This window comes from Bos indicus, chromosome 1 (assembly GCF_029378745.1).
Source record: "Bos indicus isolate NIAB-ARS_2022 breed Sahiwal x Tharparkar chromosome 1, NIAB-ARS_B.indTharparkar_mat_pri_1.0, whole genome shotgun sequence".
In the NCBI taxonomy this organism is placed as follows: Eukaryota; Metazoa; Chordata; class Mammalia; order Artiodactyla; family Bovidae; genus Bos; species Bos indicus.
The window spans coordinates 91,728,218-91,745,163 of NC_091760.1; positions in this window are offsets into that span (position 1 = coordinate 91,728,218).

The following is a 16,946-nucleotide window of genomic DNA, read 5'->3' on the forward strand; positions in this document are numbered from 1 at the left end:
ACTTGACATTTATTTTATTCATATTTATATGTACATTCTTGTTTTGAATTTGTATTTTCTTTTTAGATACCATATGCTCACTTTAAAACGTGTTAACTTAGAATACTTTCTTAGATTTAAGAATAGTCAGTTCAGGTAAATTAGACATATAGCCAATAAATTTTTCAAGAAGATTAGTAGGTGCATTGAAGAATAAAATATTAGCAATTGGTTCATTTAATAAGCATTTTGAAGCTCTTATGATTTATTACTATAGTCTGTATTTGAGATTAGTATTACAGATTTGAAATAAAATTGAAAAGAAATTCCTTAATCATACTAGTTCTGTATCTGATGCCAATAATAGCACTAATACTTTTCAAAATATTAATCTTTTTCTCAGGACATTTTTGTAGGTTCAATTCATTTACTTTGTCCTTAGATGTTCTTATTTTTCTCCTTGAGAGTTTATAGATTCTTCCTTTCACAGAGAAGTCATTTGATGGGCCCATTTTTCAACTCTACTTTTGTTTTCCTTGCAACAGTAATAGAGTCATCATTATTCTTATCACCAAGATATAGTTCATTATCTGATAGGAACAAATATTCTTCACATTCAATTTTGGATATTTGATTTTTCTTGTTTGTGTTCTCAGTCAGCAAATACTTATTTGCTGGAAATAAAAATTCATTCTTTCCCATATATGAATTATTATTTATCTCATTAATATAGCTTGGTTACCATTTTTTCCTTCATCATTACAACTAAGATACTTCTCTGTTATTTTTATGGTTTTAATTAATGATTGTTCATCCTAAGTATTTCTGGTATTTCCTGGTATTAAATATACAGGTAGCACAAGGAAACATACTACCTAATAAAAGTGATGTGTAAATAAACTTCACCCCTAAGAGATCCTGAATTTGCAGAGGATAGTAACTTTATTGAATTTATTCTCTTTTATTTAAATGAAACCAAAAGCATGCCAAACATAGAATATTTACTTAAGCTTTATCCATTCCCCACAATACAACATAACAATTTCTCTAGCACATCAGAGATTTTATGAACAATGCACTTTCTTTAACTCTGCTAAAGAAAAAAAAAGTGCATTCACTTTGATGAAACTGAAATAGCATCAAGATCTAAAATGAGTAGGGAAACAATAATTTTATGGATGTCGAAAATAGCAGCTTTAAAAGCAGAATGTTCAACCAGGCAAATTGATTCCACCATCTTCTGCTCTGGCATAGTCTAACATGTTTGTAACCTAGCCTCCTGGTTGCTCATACCAATTAAAAGATGAAATAAACTACCCTAGAAGAGATACGTGATAATGTAAGAAAGATGACGTGAACTTGTTGCATTTAACTATAGCACACTGCTTCTGGTGATCCTCTGCAAAATATTATCTATGTGCTCTGGAGTAACAGGCATTTTTAAAAAGAAATGTTTCTATGATTCCAAGGATAAGATTCCCAAAGGGTATGAGGTTGAGTGCTTAAGAAACCCTGAAATTTTACTATACAAAAGTGGGAAGAGGAGAGAACTGGAGAGCCACGAAACACGCACACATACACTTCTGTCAGTCAAGTTCTCTAATGGAGAAATAATTTTGTAATGTGGCAGAGTCAAAAAGATTACTGACTAATCTTCTTAAAAGTGTAAAGAAAGTATAGTTTTGTGTACAGGTCAGGCATCCTAAAACAGTTCCTTTTATTGGGAATAAAAGGAATATATGAGACAAAATGTTTGTTGAATAAAATATGTGAGGTACTATGCAGATATAAATAGGAAAAGATTATATTACAGAGATTTTTGGTAGGATAAGAGAGCTAATTCTTTAACAATATATACTATATCATTATTACTGATCTGAACTTTCCATACAAGATGGTACTCTTTACACCATTGTCTGAAATTTTTTTTCAAGTTAATTATCTAAATTCTGCCAACAATATAATCATGTCGCCCTCTTCTACTTAATTTTAGTAACAAGTCTTTAAGGTTCTGAATGTGGGCTCTAGAAACATAATTACCAGATTACCTCCTTTCATACTTCTGAATAACATGGGTAAATGTGGTAGAATGAGCATGTTATTAGGTAAATTTGTAATTGCCTAAAGCCTGCATTCAAGTAGTGCTAAATAGTGAACAGATGGCTGACTAGAAAGTGACTTTCACTGCACACTATACAATATGTCCTCAGTTCTGACCTATCAATATATATTTCCAACTTGGATAATAACCTTGCTAGTAGATATTTCAGATATCACAAAGCTGAGAAAGATAGTTCATGTTTTAGCTGACAGGATTGAGATGCTTTCAAACTGTGGTGTTGGAGAAGACTCTTGAGGGTCCCTTGGACCGCAAGGAGATCCAACCAGTCCATCCTAAAGGAGATCAGTCCTGGGTGTTCTTTGGAAGGAATGATGTTGAAGCTGAAACTCCAATACTTTGGCCACCTCATGCGAAGAGCTGATTCATTTGAAAAGACCCTGATGCTGGGAAAGATTGAGGGCAGGAGGAGAAGGGGACGACAGAGGATGAGATGGCTGGATGGCATCACTGAGTCGATGGACGTGAGTCTGAGTGAACTCCAGGAGATGGTGATGGACACGGAGGCCTGGTGTGCTGCGGTTCATGGGGTCGCAGAGTCGGACACGACTGAGCAACTGAAATGAACTGAACTGAACTGAACTGAACTCCGGTATTCTTACCTGGAAAGTTCCATAGACAGAGGAGCCTGGCAGGCTGTAGTCCATAAGTATATATATATATATATATATATATATATATATACCCACATAAAATATGATTAGTGTGAGGGAGTCACTGATAATCCTTATCCTAAATATTAGCAAAGTCTTAACATTTACCTAAATTTAGAATTTTTAGATTTCTACATAAATAATATTGTCCTCCTGAATTTTATCCACCATCACACTGTGTGGACCAATGACCTGCAGAGCACCTGGGGAGAAGGTGAACTGTGCTCTCTTCCTGTATCACAGCCTTAAGTACCCGGGGATATCACTCTTAGAAATAGCCATGATTTTATGAGAGCCACTCTTATAGTCTATCCTCTGCATAAAAGCACAAACATAGTTGATTAGCTGTCACATTAGACTGAGCTGTGAATATAATTATTGTATTTTGAGCATATCATAATAGAATTAGTAGATTTTTTTTTTTCCCGTTCTTAAAATCAGGGGAAACCTATACTTTCCCTGAACGGATTTGTTTTTATCTTATGAACACTGGTTTCCTCTGTTTGCTTTTGCAATGTGTAAGCAAAGTAAAGATAGGAATTTGTGATCAAACTCTGGCATTCTACTGTTAAGCATTATGAAAACATTTCCACACATTGTTTGCCCATGGCTTATCTATGTTCCATCCATTACTCAGATCCTTTTTTCTTTAATTTAGTTTATCCTTTAGTATTATACTTATTTTTTATAAATGACATAACTTTTATGGAAGATAGAAAACAGGGAGTGAAAGAGAGATGATAACCATGATTTTAGACCACCAATGAAAACATAATTTCTATTATAGTAATTGAGGTGAGAAGAAGTTCTAAGGAATTACAAGTATACATTACTTATTAATGACACATAATAATAGTTCTTACTGGGATTCCCAGGTGGCTCAGTGGTAAAGAATTCGCCTGCCAAGGAGGAGACACAGGTTCAGTCCTTGAGCCAGGAAGATCCCCCATTGAAGGAAACAGCAATCCAGTCCAGCATTCTTGCCTGGGAAATCTCATGGACAGAGGAGCCTGGTACGTGGCAGTCCATGGGATTACAAAAAGTCAGACACGACTTAGTGACTAAACAACTAAACAAAGTAGTTCTTATTATTAAAATGTTGTTTATTTGAAAATTCTCAGAAAAAATATATGCTACATGATGTATGTATATTATATAAAACACAGAAAATGTAACATACATGTATAACTGAACATATACACTTGTATACAATGTATAGTTATGTGTAATATACAATAAGTAATATATGATTGTAATACATGGTAATATATAGTCCATAATATATAATACATATATGTGTGTGTGTGTGCTAAATTGCTTCAGTCAAGTCTGAGGTCTTGTGATGCTGTGGACTGTAGCCCACCAGGCTCCTCTGTCCACGGGATTTTCTAGACAAGAGCACTGGAGTGGCTTGCCATTTCCTCTTCCAGGGGATCTTCCTAACCCAGGGATTGAACCCGCATCTCTTATGTGTCCCACATGTGCAGGCAGATTCTTTACCACTAGAGGCGCCTGGGAAGCCCTACAAACATAATACATTATAGCATAATATATGTGTACAGCATAGTATCTCTCTTATACTCTATATGGGTTGGTGTGTGTGTGTTTGCATATACATTTTTCATGGCTACTTGAAATGTTTAATAAAATGGTAGAGAAAGCACTGTACATGTAGGAATTTGGGGTTTAGGGGAATACTCTGACAACAATGTAGTCTGAAAGAATTGACTATTGTGTGAAATGAAGCTGGAAAAAACAATAGCTGAAGGTATAAATCAGATACTTTTCAGTATAGCAATTTTGTTATGGTCTCCACTTCTAAATATTTTTCTAATCTTGATTATTATTTCTTGTTTGACCCATAAATTATCTAAAGGTGTTTTTCCCCTAAGTGGATGATTTTTTCTTGTTTTTTTTTTTTGTTATTCATTTTTAACCTCAGTTCAGTTCAATCGCTCAGTCGTGTCCGACTCTTTGTGACCCCATGAATCGCAGCACGCCAGGCCTCCCTGTCCATCACCAACTCCCAGAGTTCACTCAAACTCATGTCCATCGAGTCGGTGATGCCATCCAGCCGTCTCATCCTCTGTCGTCCCCTTCTCCTCCTTCCCCCAATGCCTCCCAGCATCAGGGTCTTTTCCAACGAGTCAACTCTTCGCATGAGGTGGCCAAAGTACTGGAGTTTCAGCTTTAGCATCATTCCTTCCAAAGAAATCCCAGGGCTGATCTCCTTCAGAATGGACTGGTTGGATCTCCTTGCAGTCCAAGGGACTCTCAAGAGTCTTCTCCAACACCACAGTTCAAAAGCATCAATCTTCAACGCTCAGCCTTCTTCACAGTCCAACTCTCGCATCCATACATGACCACTGGAAAAACCATAGCCTTAACTAGACAAACCTTTGCTGGCAAAGTAATTTTTAACTTAATTGTATGCTAATCAAATGAAAATTTTATGTAACAAATTTTTTTAAAGTTTAATGAGACATTTTATAACTATATACTTACATCTATATATTATATATGTTTATCACCATATATCAGAGAAGGCAATGGCACCCCACTCCAGTACTCTTGCCTGGAAAATCCCATGGACAGAGGAGCCTGGTAGGCTGTAGTCCATGAGGTCGCTAAGAGTCAGGCACGACTGAGCGACTTCACTTTTACTTTTCACTTTCATGCATTGGAGAAGGAAATGGCAGCCCACTCCAGTGTTCTTGCCTGGAGAATCTCAGGGACAGGGGAGCCTGGTGGGCTGCCGTCTATGGGGTCGCACAGAGTCGGACACGACTGAAGTGACTTAGCATAGCATAGCATAGCATCACTATATATATATATATATATATATATCACATATTGTGTTTATGTTTGTAAATGTACATGTGTAATATATTATATGTATGTTTATATACACATAGATATAGATTTATATCTTTTATATTTTTATATTTTATTAAATTAAATCTGTTAATATTATGGCAAATTTCTGGTTATTTCCTTACAGTCTTATTAATTTTTCCTTAGACTACACAAAGTTTATTTCTGCTTATATATCATTCTGATCCAAAGCTTTTATCATTATGTATTTATACTTTTAATGTCATACAACGTTTTACCCATAAAATTCATTTTGCCTTATATTAACATGGCTACAACTGTCATTTGATTAGCTCTACTTTGCAGATTTCCCATTTATGTCTGTTTCTTACACAATTTTTTTACCCCTGTGAATTAGGTATCACTCTTATAAACAGGATATAGCACTATTTTAAATCCTTTTTGACAATTTTCATCTTTACTTGTAGTTTTTATCTCTTTATATTTGTTGTGATTTCAAGTATATATGGTTTATTCCTATCATCAATTTGGGGCTTTCTATTTGCTTAGCATTTTTGTGATTTTTGTTCTACTTGCTTTCCTTCTTTTTTAAAAAAAAATTTTTTTAATATAGTTGATTTACAGTTGTGCTCATTATTTTTAACTCAGATTGCATGCTGAACAAAAGTGTGAACCAACCCTGATGAAAAACTCAGATTCTTTTTGTATCCATAATACAAAAATATGATTAATATCAAAAAATGCTCTACACAGGTAATTTTAGAATTCTCAGAGTAATTATTTGATACTAAAAATGATTTTTTCAAGTATCACAGTGCTAATAATCACTACCACGATTAAGTTAATTTTAAGATGATACAATGTGAATCATCCACTTCTTGATTCTTAAAGCAAATGAGTTATAAACCCTACCTTCTTGTTTGACAAATTAACAGACAGTTTTTCTAATGAAATGTTTCATTAATATTAAGGAATCTGAATTTCTGCTTCCTAAATTAGACTCCAAAAAATAAAAAAAGTTACAAAACTTATCTTCATCCAACTATTACAGTACAACATCTTATAAGACATGCTATAAAGTATAACTCATTTCTGTCCTTTCCTCAGTTTTTACAACTTTCATGAAGACTATGCCTTTAATGAATAGTTTCCATTATTTTGAAGGTACAGATTCTTTGAAAATCAACTCAATGGACTCTTTATAAACCTGTTTGTTTTTTATTGCCCTTATTGGGAATTCCTTCAGGTTATTTAGATGTTTTTAATTTTTATTTTATATTGGAACATTGTTGATTGACAGTGTTATGTTGGTTTCAGATGTATAGGAATTCATTCAGTTATACATATATATTTATCTATTCTTTCTCAAATTCTTTTCCCATTTGGGTTATTACAGAACATTGAGCAGAGTTCCATGTACTATATAGTAGACTTTTGTTGGTTATCTATTTTAAATATAGCACTTTGTACATGTCAGTTAAAAACTCCCGATCTATTCCTCACCTCCACTCTTCCCCACTGGTAACCACAAGTTCATTTTCAAAGTCTGTGAGTCTGCTTTATAAATAATTTCATTTATATATGTACATATATATATATATATTTTTTTTTTTTTTAGATTCTGCATAAAAGCTATATTTTTGTCTTTCTCTGTCTGACTTACAGCACTCAGTATGATAATCTCCAAGTGCTTCCATGTTGTTGCAGATGATATTATTTCTTTCTTTTTAGTGGTTGAGAAATATTCCATAGTATATATGTATCACATCTTTATCCATTCCTTTGTCGATGGACATTTAGGTTGCTTCCATGTCTTTGCTGTTGTAAAAACACTACAATGAACATTAGGATGCATATGTCCTTTTGAACCATGTTCTTTTCTAGGTATATGCCCAGGAGTGGTATTTCTGGATCATATGATAGTTCTGTTTTTAGTTTTTTAAGGACACCATTCTATTCTCCAAGGTGGCTGTAACAATTCACATTCCCACCAACAGTGTAGGAAGATTCCTTTTTCACCACACCATCTACAGCATTTATTCTTTGCAGACATTTTGGTGATGGCCACTCTGACTGCCATGAAAGGATATCTCATTTTAGTTTTTATTTGCATTTATCTAATAATTAGCAATGTTGAGCATCTTTTCATGTGCTTTTTGGCCATCTTTGTGGAGAAATGTCACCTTAGGTCTTCTGCCCATTTTTTGATTGGGTTGTTAGTGTTTTTTTCTTTTTTTTGATGTTGAGTTGCATGAGTTGTTTATAAACTTTGGAGATTAATCCCTTGTTGGTTGCATCATTTGCAAATATTTTCTCCCACTCTGTGGGTTGTCTTTTCATTTTGTTGATGATTTTCTTTGCTGTGAAAAATCTTTTTAGTTTAATTAGGTCCCATTTGTTTAGTTTTATTTTTATTTCCATTACTCTAGAAGACAGGTTGAAAAAGATGTTGTGATTTACATCAAAGAACATTCAGGCTATATTTTTATCTAAGAGTTTTATAGTACCTGATCTTATATTTGGGTCTTTACTCTTCAGCTTATTGATGTGGTATATCACATTTATTGACTTGTGAATATTGAAAAATCTTTGCATCCCTGGGATTGATCCAACTTGATCATGGCTTGCTAATATTTTGTTGAGGATTTTTGTGTCTATGTTTATCAGTGATGTTGACTTGTAGCTGACTTTTTTTTTTTTTCAGTATCTTTGTCTGGTTTTGGTATCAGGGTGATGGTGACATCATAGCATGAGTTTGAGAGTGTTTCTTCCTCTGCAATTTTCTGGAAGAGTTTCAGAAGGATAGGTATTCACTCTTCTCTAAATGTTTGATAGAATTTGCCTGTGAAGTCGTCTGGTCCTGGACTTTTGTTTGTTGGGAGTTTTTAAATCACAGTTTCAATTTCTGTACTTATGATAGGTCTGTTCATATTTCCTATTTCTTTCTGGTGGATTCTTGGGAGATCGTACCTTTCTAAGAATTTGACCATTTCTTCTAGGCTGTCCATTTTATTGGCATAGAGTTGCTTGTAGTACTCGCTCATGATCCTTTGTATTTCTGCAGTATCCTTTGCAACTTCTCATTTTTAATTTTATTAATTTGAGTCCTCTCCCTCTTTTTCTTGACGAGTCTGGCTAAAGGTTTATCAATTTTGTTTATATTACATTTATAATCATCATATCTTCTTCTTGGGTTGATCCCTTGATCATAATGTAGTATCCTTCTTTGTCTCTTGTAACAGTTTATTTCAAAGTCTATTTTGTCTGATATGAGTATTGCTACTCCAGGTTTTTTTGATTTTCATTTTTATGGATTTTTTTTTCCAATCTCCTCACTTCCAGTCTGTATATGTTCCTAGATCTGTACATGTTCCTAAGTCTGTCTTGTTCTTTGGTTGGAGCACTTAATCCATTTGCATTTAAGGTAATTATTGATATGTATGTTTCTATCATCATTTTCTTACTTGTTTTTGTAGGGGCTTGTTTAAGGGGCTGCTGTTTGCTCAGTAAGACTTCAAGTATCCTATCTGCTGATGGGTGGGGCTGTGTTCCCACTCTGTTGGTTGTTTGGCCTGAGGCATCCCAACACTGAGCTCTATAGGCTGTTGGGTAGGGCCAGGTCTTGGTGAAAAATGGAGGCCTCATAGGATGGCTCATGCCAATGAGTACTCCCTAGAATTACTACCAACAGTGTCTTTGTCCCTGCAGTGAGCCATAGCTGTCCCTCTACCTCTACAAGAGGCCCTCCAGGACTAGCAGGTCATTCTGGAACAGGTTTTTTATGAGATCACAACTTTTTTCCCTGGGACCTGGTTATCACAAGACTGTGGTGCCCTCCAAGAGTGGAATTTCTGTTTCCCCTAGTCCTGTGGAATTCCTGCAAGTTCCACAGACCTTCAAAGCCAGATTCTCTGGGAGCTCTTCCTCATATTGCCAGAACACCCCCACCCAAGCTGGGCAGCCTAATGTGGGGCTCAAAATTTTCACTCCTGTGGGAGAATTTCTGTTGTGTAGTTGTTTACTAGTTTGTGGGTCACCTACTTGGCATGCATGGGCTTTGATTATGCCCCTCCTACCATCTCACTGTGGCTTTTTCTTTGTTTTTGTATGTAGGGTATCTTTTCTGGTAGGTTCCACAGTGGTTTTGAGGTTTTTTTTTTTTTTGGTCAATGGTTGTTCAGCAGTTAATTGTGATTTTATTGTTTCCATAAGGCGAGTTCATGTTTTTCTACTCTGCCATTTTGTCTCCAAGCCTACTTGTTTTCATTTAGACTGGAGTTTTATTTGTATCACTCATTTAGAAATTAAATAGTAAACTTACCGCTTTCTGCAGTTTCCTGGCTTTTCCTCTTCAGAGTGGTTTTCATTCTAGCTTAGTCTTCTACTGAGATATAGCTTTTTGAGGTTCCAGTTTTGGAAGGAGATTGCTTATTTGTTTTTATCTTTGTACTGAGCATAGGCTTGTTTGCTTCTTCCTAACACCCTTGCCTATCCATCAAAACTGAATTTCAAGTTTAGCAAATTTCAGAGATCCATAGGCCCAACTCCATACATACAGAAAAAAGGTGTATCTTCTTCACTTTATAGCTCCAGAGGATTCATTTCTAAAGATTTAATTTAAAAAAATTGTGTTATTTTTTAAAATCCATCCTTGGTTATTTTCAATGGGTCAGTTATCATGTTTCCCCTAATTCTAGAAAGTAAGTCACTTAGAGGAGTTTGAGAAGATTAAAGAATAATTTCCAGTACAGACTGTGAAGGATAATATTACAATGATCTGTAGAATGTACTCATTCCTTCATGTTCTATTTCTAGAATTCCAGGAGTGAATATTTTTACTTTGCAATTTTTAGTATTGTACTCCTTTTGATATGATTTGTATAGACTCTAATTAACTATGTTTCAAAATCTTTTTCTTTCTTCTTTAAAAGAAATCTTTTATCTTTAAATCTGTAAGATTTGTATTGCTGTGTCTCATTCTGATTTCTTTTCTACTTCAGATGCTCCTTGTTTATTTGATACAAAAAATACCTGATCTGAGCCTAGCAAGTGGTCTTTAAAAATTCAATTAGCTTTCTTTAATGTATTTCATGCATTTATAGCATCAAAGAGCCACATTACTGCAAATTAATTTTGAGAATGGTCTTTGCTACTGTTCTTATATCTAGGAGAGGATAAAAAGTCAATTTCAACTCAATTTGCTTTTTGTATATTCCAGATGATGTGTTTTTTTTAATTAAAAAATGAAATCTTTTATAGCATGTTTATATTTTGAGTGAAGACAGGCAGGTGAAATGGGTTTGACTATTTGCAAATATTTTGCTGTGATTTAACTTTGTAAACATACATTCTATTTAGCCTTTTACAATAGAAAATGTTATAACATCTGTGAATGGTAATGACAATAATGGCATACATTGTCTGTTAATATTTTATAAAATTTGATCCTAAATATTTACATTAGCACTGAAAATATAGGAACAAACGAGTCCAAATTATACCTATCACAACATGTGGTTGCATTATCCAGGCCCATATAAAACTGAATGCTTACAATCATCTGTGAATTCAATTTGGAGATGAATGAGGGGAGGGGAGGTCTCATGTACAATATTGTTGTAAAGAAGTCACATTGAGTTTGCTTTAAGAAGATATTAGAATGATTGAATATGGGCTTTAGAAACCTCAATTATCTAAAAACTAGCAAATACATATGAATATATATAAAGTACCATTCTATGATAATCAGTATAGGAAAGACTCATATTCTTGTGTCCCATGTCCTGAATTTCAAAAATGCATAATTTGATTTCCGTCAGAGTCCTGTGTAATAGTAACCTCATCCCTATAGGAATTGAAAATGTTTTCTAGGGCGGTCAGAGAATAAAAGATTTCTTTGTCCTGCGGGCTCCCAAGGTATTTTGCTAACAGAGAGTAGGAGGAAAACAAGGGCTGTAGGCCACTTCAAAATGAGCAGTGGGCATCAAAATCCATTGGATTTGGAGCAGAGAGTTTTCAAATCTTTGACACTAGATCAGTATAAATATTTGTCTTGAGGGATGCTCAAGGGTACACTTAGAAATGGACAGGACAACATTCGGAAGAATGATGAAATATATGGGTGGCTTATTATCCCAACTGCCCCTCATACCTCAGTTTGGTACAGTGAGTCCTGAGAGCATGGTGGGTTTACTATGTGGAAAGCCAGGAATACCTACAATAAGGGCACTGAGCTTAGGAGCTAGTAGAAGATTTTGTGGGATTTTGCTACATTAATTTAAAAAGGAAAATTCAGATAAGAATTAGAAAAATCAGACTGTTATTAATATAACAAGGAAATTTGTATGACTTTTGTAAATCTCAGTTCAGTTCAGTCACTCAGTTATGTCCGACTCTCCATGACCCCCGGGCTATAGCATGCCAGGCTTCCCTGTCCATCACCAACTCCCGGAGCTTGCTCAAACTCATGTTCATTGAGTCCGTGATGCCATTCAACCATCTCATTCTCTGTTGTCCCCTTCTCCTCCGGCCTTCAATCTTTCCCAGCATCAATCTTCTGTCAGTTCTTCCCATCAGGTGGCCAAAGTATTGGAGCTTCAGCTTCAGCATCAGTCCTTCCAATGAATATTCAGGACTAATTTCTTTTAGGACTGACTGGTTTGATCTCCTTGCAGTACAAGGGACTCTCAAAAATCTTCTCCAACACCACAGTTCAAAAGCATTAATTCATCAGTGCTCAGCTTTTCTTTATAGTCCAACTTTCATATCCATAAATGACTACTGGAAAAACCATAGCTTGACTATATGAACCTTTGTAAGTCTGCTGCTGCTGCTAAGTCGCTTCAGTCGTGTCCGACTCTGTGTGACCCCAGAGATGGCAGCCCACCAGGCTCCCCCGTCCCTGGGATTCTCCAGGCAAGAACACTGGAGTGGGTTGCTATTTCCTTCTCCAATGCATGAAAGTGAAAAGTGAAAGTGAAGTCGCTCAGTCATGTCCAACTCTTGGCCACCCCATGGACTGCAGCCTACCAGGCTCCTCCATCCATGGGATTTTCCAGGCAAGAGTAAGTCTAAACAAATACAAATGTATTTTTGCAACTTTATTAGGCATCATAGAATTATTTTAATAAAATCTAATTTATAGACTATTTGATGTATAATTATAATATAAATTGAATTTATCTACGCTCTCTTCTTCTACTTCGCCTCCTACCCAGTTATCCTGCTTAAAACAGAGTTGGTTTCACTCAATTAACATGTGTTAGAACGGCGATTCCCAAACTTTTTGGTATCAGGGACCAGTTTCATGGAAGACAATTTTTCCACAGATAAGGTGAGTGAGGTGCTTTAGGGATGGTTCAAGTGCATATAATTTGTTTCTATTATTACTACATTGTCATATATAAGGAAATAATTATACAATTCACCATAATGTAAATCAGTAGGAATCCTGAGCTTGTTTTCCTGCAAGTAGATGGCCCCATCTGAGAGTGATGGGAGAGTGATAGGAAGCAGCTATAAATACAGATAAACTTCACTTGTTCACCTGCCACTCACTTCCCGCTGTGCAGAGTGGTTCCTAACAGGCCATGGACCAGAACTGATCCGTGTCCTGAGGGTGCGGATTCCTGCCTTAGAAGATGTTTTACAGATGTTTCTATGTGTGCACTTATGTCCATGTTCAACTCTTCTCACATTAGCAGTGCTTTCCATGATTTCCTAAGCTCCTGCTCAATAAAAGAATAGAAAATAAATGTACAAAACAAGACACTAAGAAGCAGAAGGAAGGCAAGAAAGACAGTGGTAAAGCTAGGTAAATGAGTGACAAAAAGGAATCAGAGTGACCGTCAGGGAGTGATAGATCTTTGTGAAATAAGGCACGACTTCAGTCATAAAGCAGCCATACTATATATAAACTTAACTCGTATTTTAAAAAGAAGATAATATAAATACTTGTCTTTTCCCTCCATCAAAAAACTAATAAAGACTAAAGCAAACATACAATATGTATATATTTTTAAATATTAAGCTGTTTTGTAATTACCTACATTCCTTCCCTTCTTGCTTAGGGCAAATTAAAAGGTAATTATGTATTTCATGGATGAATACATAATACAAAAAATGTCTTTATCTGTAGATAAAAATGTGTAACATCATTAGTATTTACTTATCTGGCTGAATTTGTTCCAATATAATTAAGCAGAATAGATTTATTTATTCTAAATACATCATATTTGTGGCTCTGTATGGTATTCTCTAGGGCCTTGATTAAAAAAAGCATGTCTACATTTTTAAAAACTGCTTACCAGTTGAGCACATTCCAAAGGTATGCATATTGCCTACAGCTGAAACAATGAATTAGGTTTTCAACCATTCACATTTCTGCATTGCTGCTGCCAGGAACATGCCCACTGCTGGAGAACCTTTCCCAATTCTGCCTCTTGGCACATGGAGAGTCACTGTTGAATTAGAATCTCTTGTGAGATAAAAGGACAGATAAAAATGACATCCAGTTTATTGTGGGGAGAAAAAAAAAACTTTTCTTTACACTCCTCTGATTTAATTTAATATACTTTCATATATTCAGTGAAACATTTGTTAAATTTTCTCATCTTTCACACTTGAGTCTGATAACCATGCATCAAACTGATGAAATCTGATCAATCGGACCTTTCTCCCTAAATCTTCTCCTTATCGCCTATAATACCCACAGTAATTCTCCTTTTACAACACTATGTTTAACTCTCTTCTATAAGATTCTGGGATTCGTTGATGAGTCCTCAAGAGATGAGAAGACACAATTCAGGAAGAAAATTAAGAAGTAAAACCCCAGACTTCTCATACTAGTTTCAAAAATGCTTGGCTTATTTTTGTGTATATTGAGGTTTCATACAAAATAATGTTATAGCTTTAAAAAATATTTATAATGAGCTGAAAATTAAATAACCTGAGAATCATTTTAAAATAAACACACTCAAGATTTCTATTGAAAGGCAAATGTTAGGTAGGAAGGATATGATATCCTGTTGAATATCACTTAAGAACCTCTTAACAGGAATAATTTGATCACATTGGATACCATCAACTAGCAAAGACTTGACACAGACTGTCATTTTTTATTTCAGGCTAAGAAAGGCACCCCACTCCAGTATTCTTGCCTGGAAAATCCCATGGATGGAGGAGCCTGGTAGGCTACAGTCCATGGGGTCACTAAGAGTCAGACACGACTGAGTGACTTCACTTTCACTTTTCACTTTTCACTTTCATGCATTGGAGAAGGAAATGGCAACCCGCTCCAGTGTTCTTGCCTGGAGAATCCCAGGGACAGGGTAGCCTGGTGGGCTGCCGTCTCTGGGTTCACACAGAGTCAGACACGACTGAAGCGACTTAGCAGCAGCAGCAAGAAAGGTTCAAAGTTTTTCATCCACCCCATTTTCAGGAGTGTGACTTTTACTTAGGAATCGTAAACAGCCAGGAGATAAAATAGAGAAAGAGAAAAGAAGCAGGAAAATAACATATAAAATTTACATATTAATAGATTAGTTTCCTAGGGCTGAAAACTGGGTGGATTAAAACAACGGAAACTTGTTTCTCATACTCTTAGCTACAAGTCTGAACCAGGGTATGAGCAAGGCCATGGTTCCTCTGACATCTGTAGGGGATTCAGATGTCCTTGACTCTTCCTAGCTTTTGGTGGTTTGCTAGAAGTCTTCGGCATTCCTTGGCTAGCAGCTGCATAACTCCAATTTTTGACTTCAGCATCACATAACGATCTTTTATGTCTGTATCTTTACATGGCCATCTACTTGTAAGGCTACCAGTCATGTTGAATTAGATAACCCACCCTATTTCAGTATGAGCTCATCTTAACTATTATATCGGTCATTACTCTATTTCTAAATGTCACATTCTGAGGTATTGGGGAATTCAGATTTCTTCTGAGATGGGGAAAAGTATAGAATTCAATCCATAGTATCTGAGTTCAGCAAACTATCCATGGGCCAAACACAGCCACTGTTTTTATAAATAAAATTGTATTGTAACACAGCCTACCAATTATTTTATAGTTGTCTATGACTGCTTTCATGCTGCATTGGTAGAGTTGAATAATTGTGATAAAGAACTTAAGCCTCCTGAAAATCTATATATTTAATATCTAATCTTTTGTACAAAAAGTTTTCTGACTCCTGCATTAGACTAAAATCATCCTTTTTTTTTTTTTGTTAATATGCAAATGGCATTGAAAAAGAGAGACAGACAGATGGACAGACTATGGGTTGAACTAAAACACATTGCCATGTATTTTGTAGGTCCTTCCATCAAAAGATGGGGTCTATTTTCCACCCCTTGAACCTGGACCAAAATTGCAATCTGTTTTGACTAGGAGAATGTGGCAGGTGATACTGTTTGAGATGTTCATTCTAGGCCTCAATGGATTCTGCAGCTTCCTCCTACTGTAAGGATGCTTCCTTTGCAAAGCCTTGACTAGACACCTGGATGATAAGGACTAAATCTAATAATGAAGAGAGAGAGAGAGGTCAACCAATAGCCAGCGACAGGGTTCTGGATATTGAATGGGTGTGTCTTAAATCTACCAGCCCTGGCTAGCCCTCTGGATGTCTACAGGTGAAGGGCTACATGAAGAGAAATCATCAGAAGAACCACCCAGCTGAGCACTTATCCAACCCAAAGACTTATGAAAAACAATAAATCATCGTTTTAAAGATTGGTTTTGGATGGATTTATTATACAGTAATAGGTAACAGGGTCTTTTCCAATGAGTCAGCTCTTTGCATCAGATGACCAAAGTATTGCAGCTAAAGCATCCATCCTTCCAATGAATATTCAAGGTTGATCTCACTTAGGATTGAGTGGTTTGGAAAAGACCCTGATGCTAGGAAGGATTGAAAGCAAAAGGAAAAGAGGGTGACAGAGGATGAGATGGTTAGATAGCATCACCGATTCAAAGGACACGAACATGAGCGAACTCCAAGAGATAGTGGAGGATAAGGAAGCCTGGTTCGTGGGGTAACATAGAGTCAGACACGACTTAGTGACTGAACAACAACACACTAGCTAACATAAGAGAAACATTACAACTGTGTGAATAAGTTTTTGCTGTTGTTGTTGTTTAACTTGTCTGAGTGTTAATTATATTAGCTACCTCCTTGGCAGTATTGAGATAAACAGAAACATCTTGCTATAACTCCCCTAGAGTTTGCTGTCCCTTCAGAAAATGTGTGCTTCGGTTTCCCTCTCTCCTCAGTTTTAAATCTGACACTTTCTTCTTTTGTGTGGTTCACTAACTTCTTTAATACAGCATGCCACAAATGGTGATACTCCTGGTATATAAAGTAAAA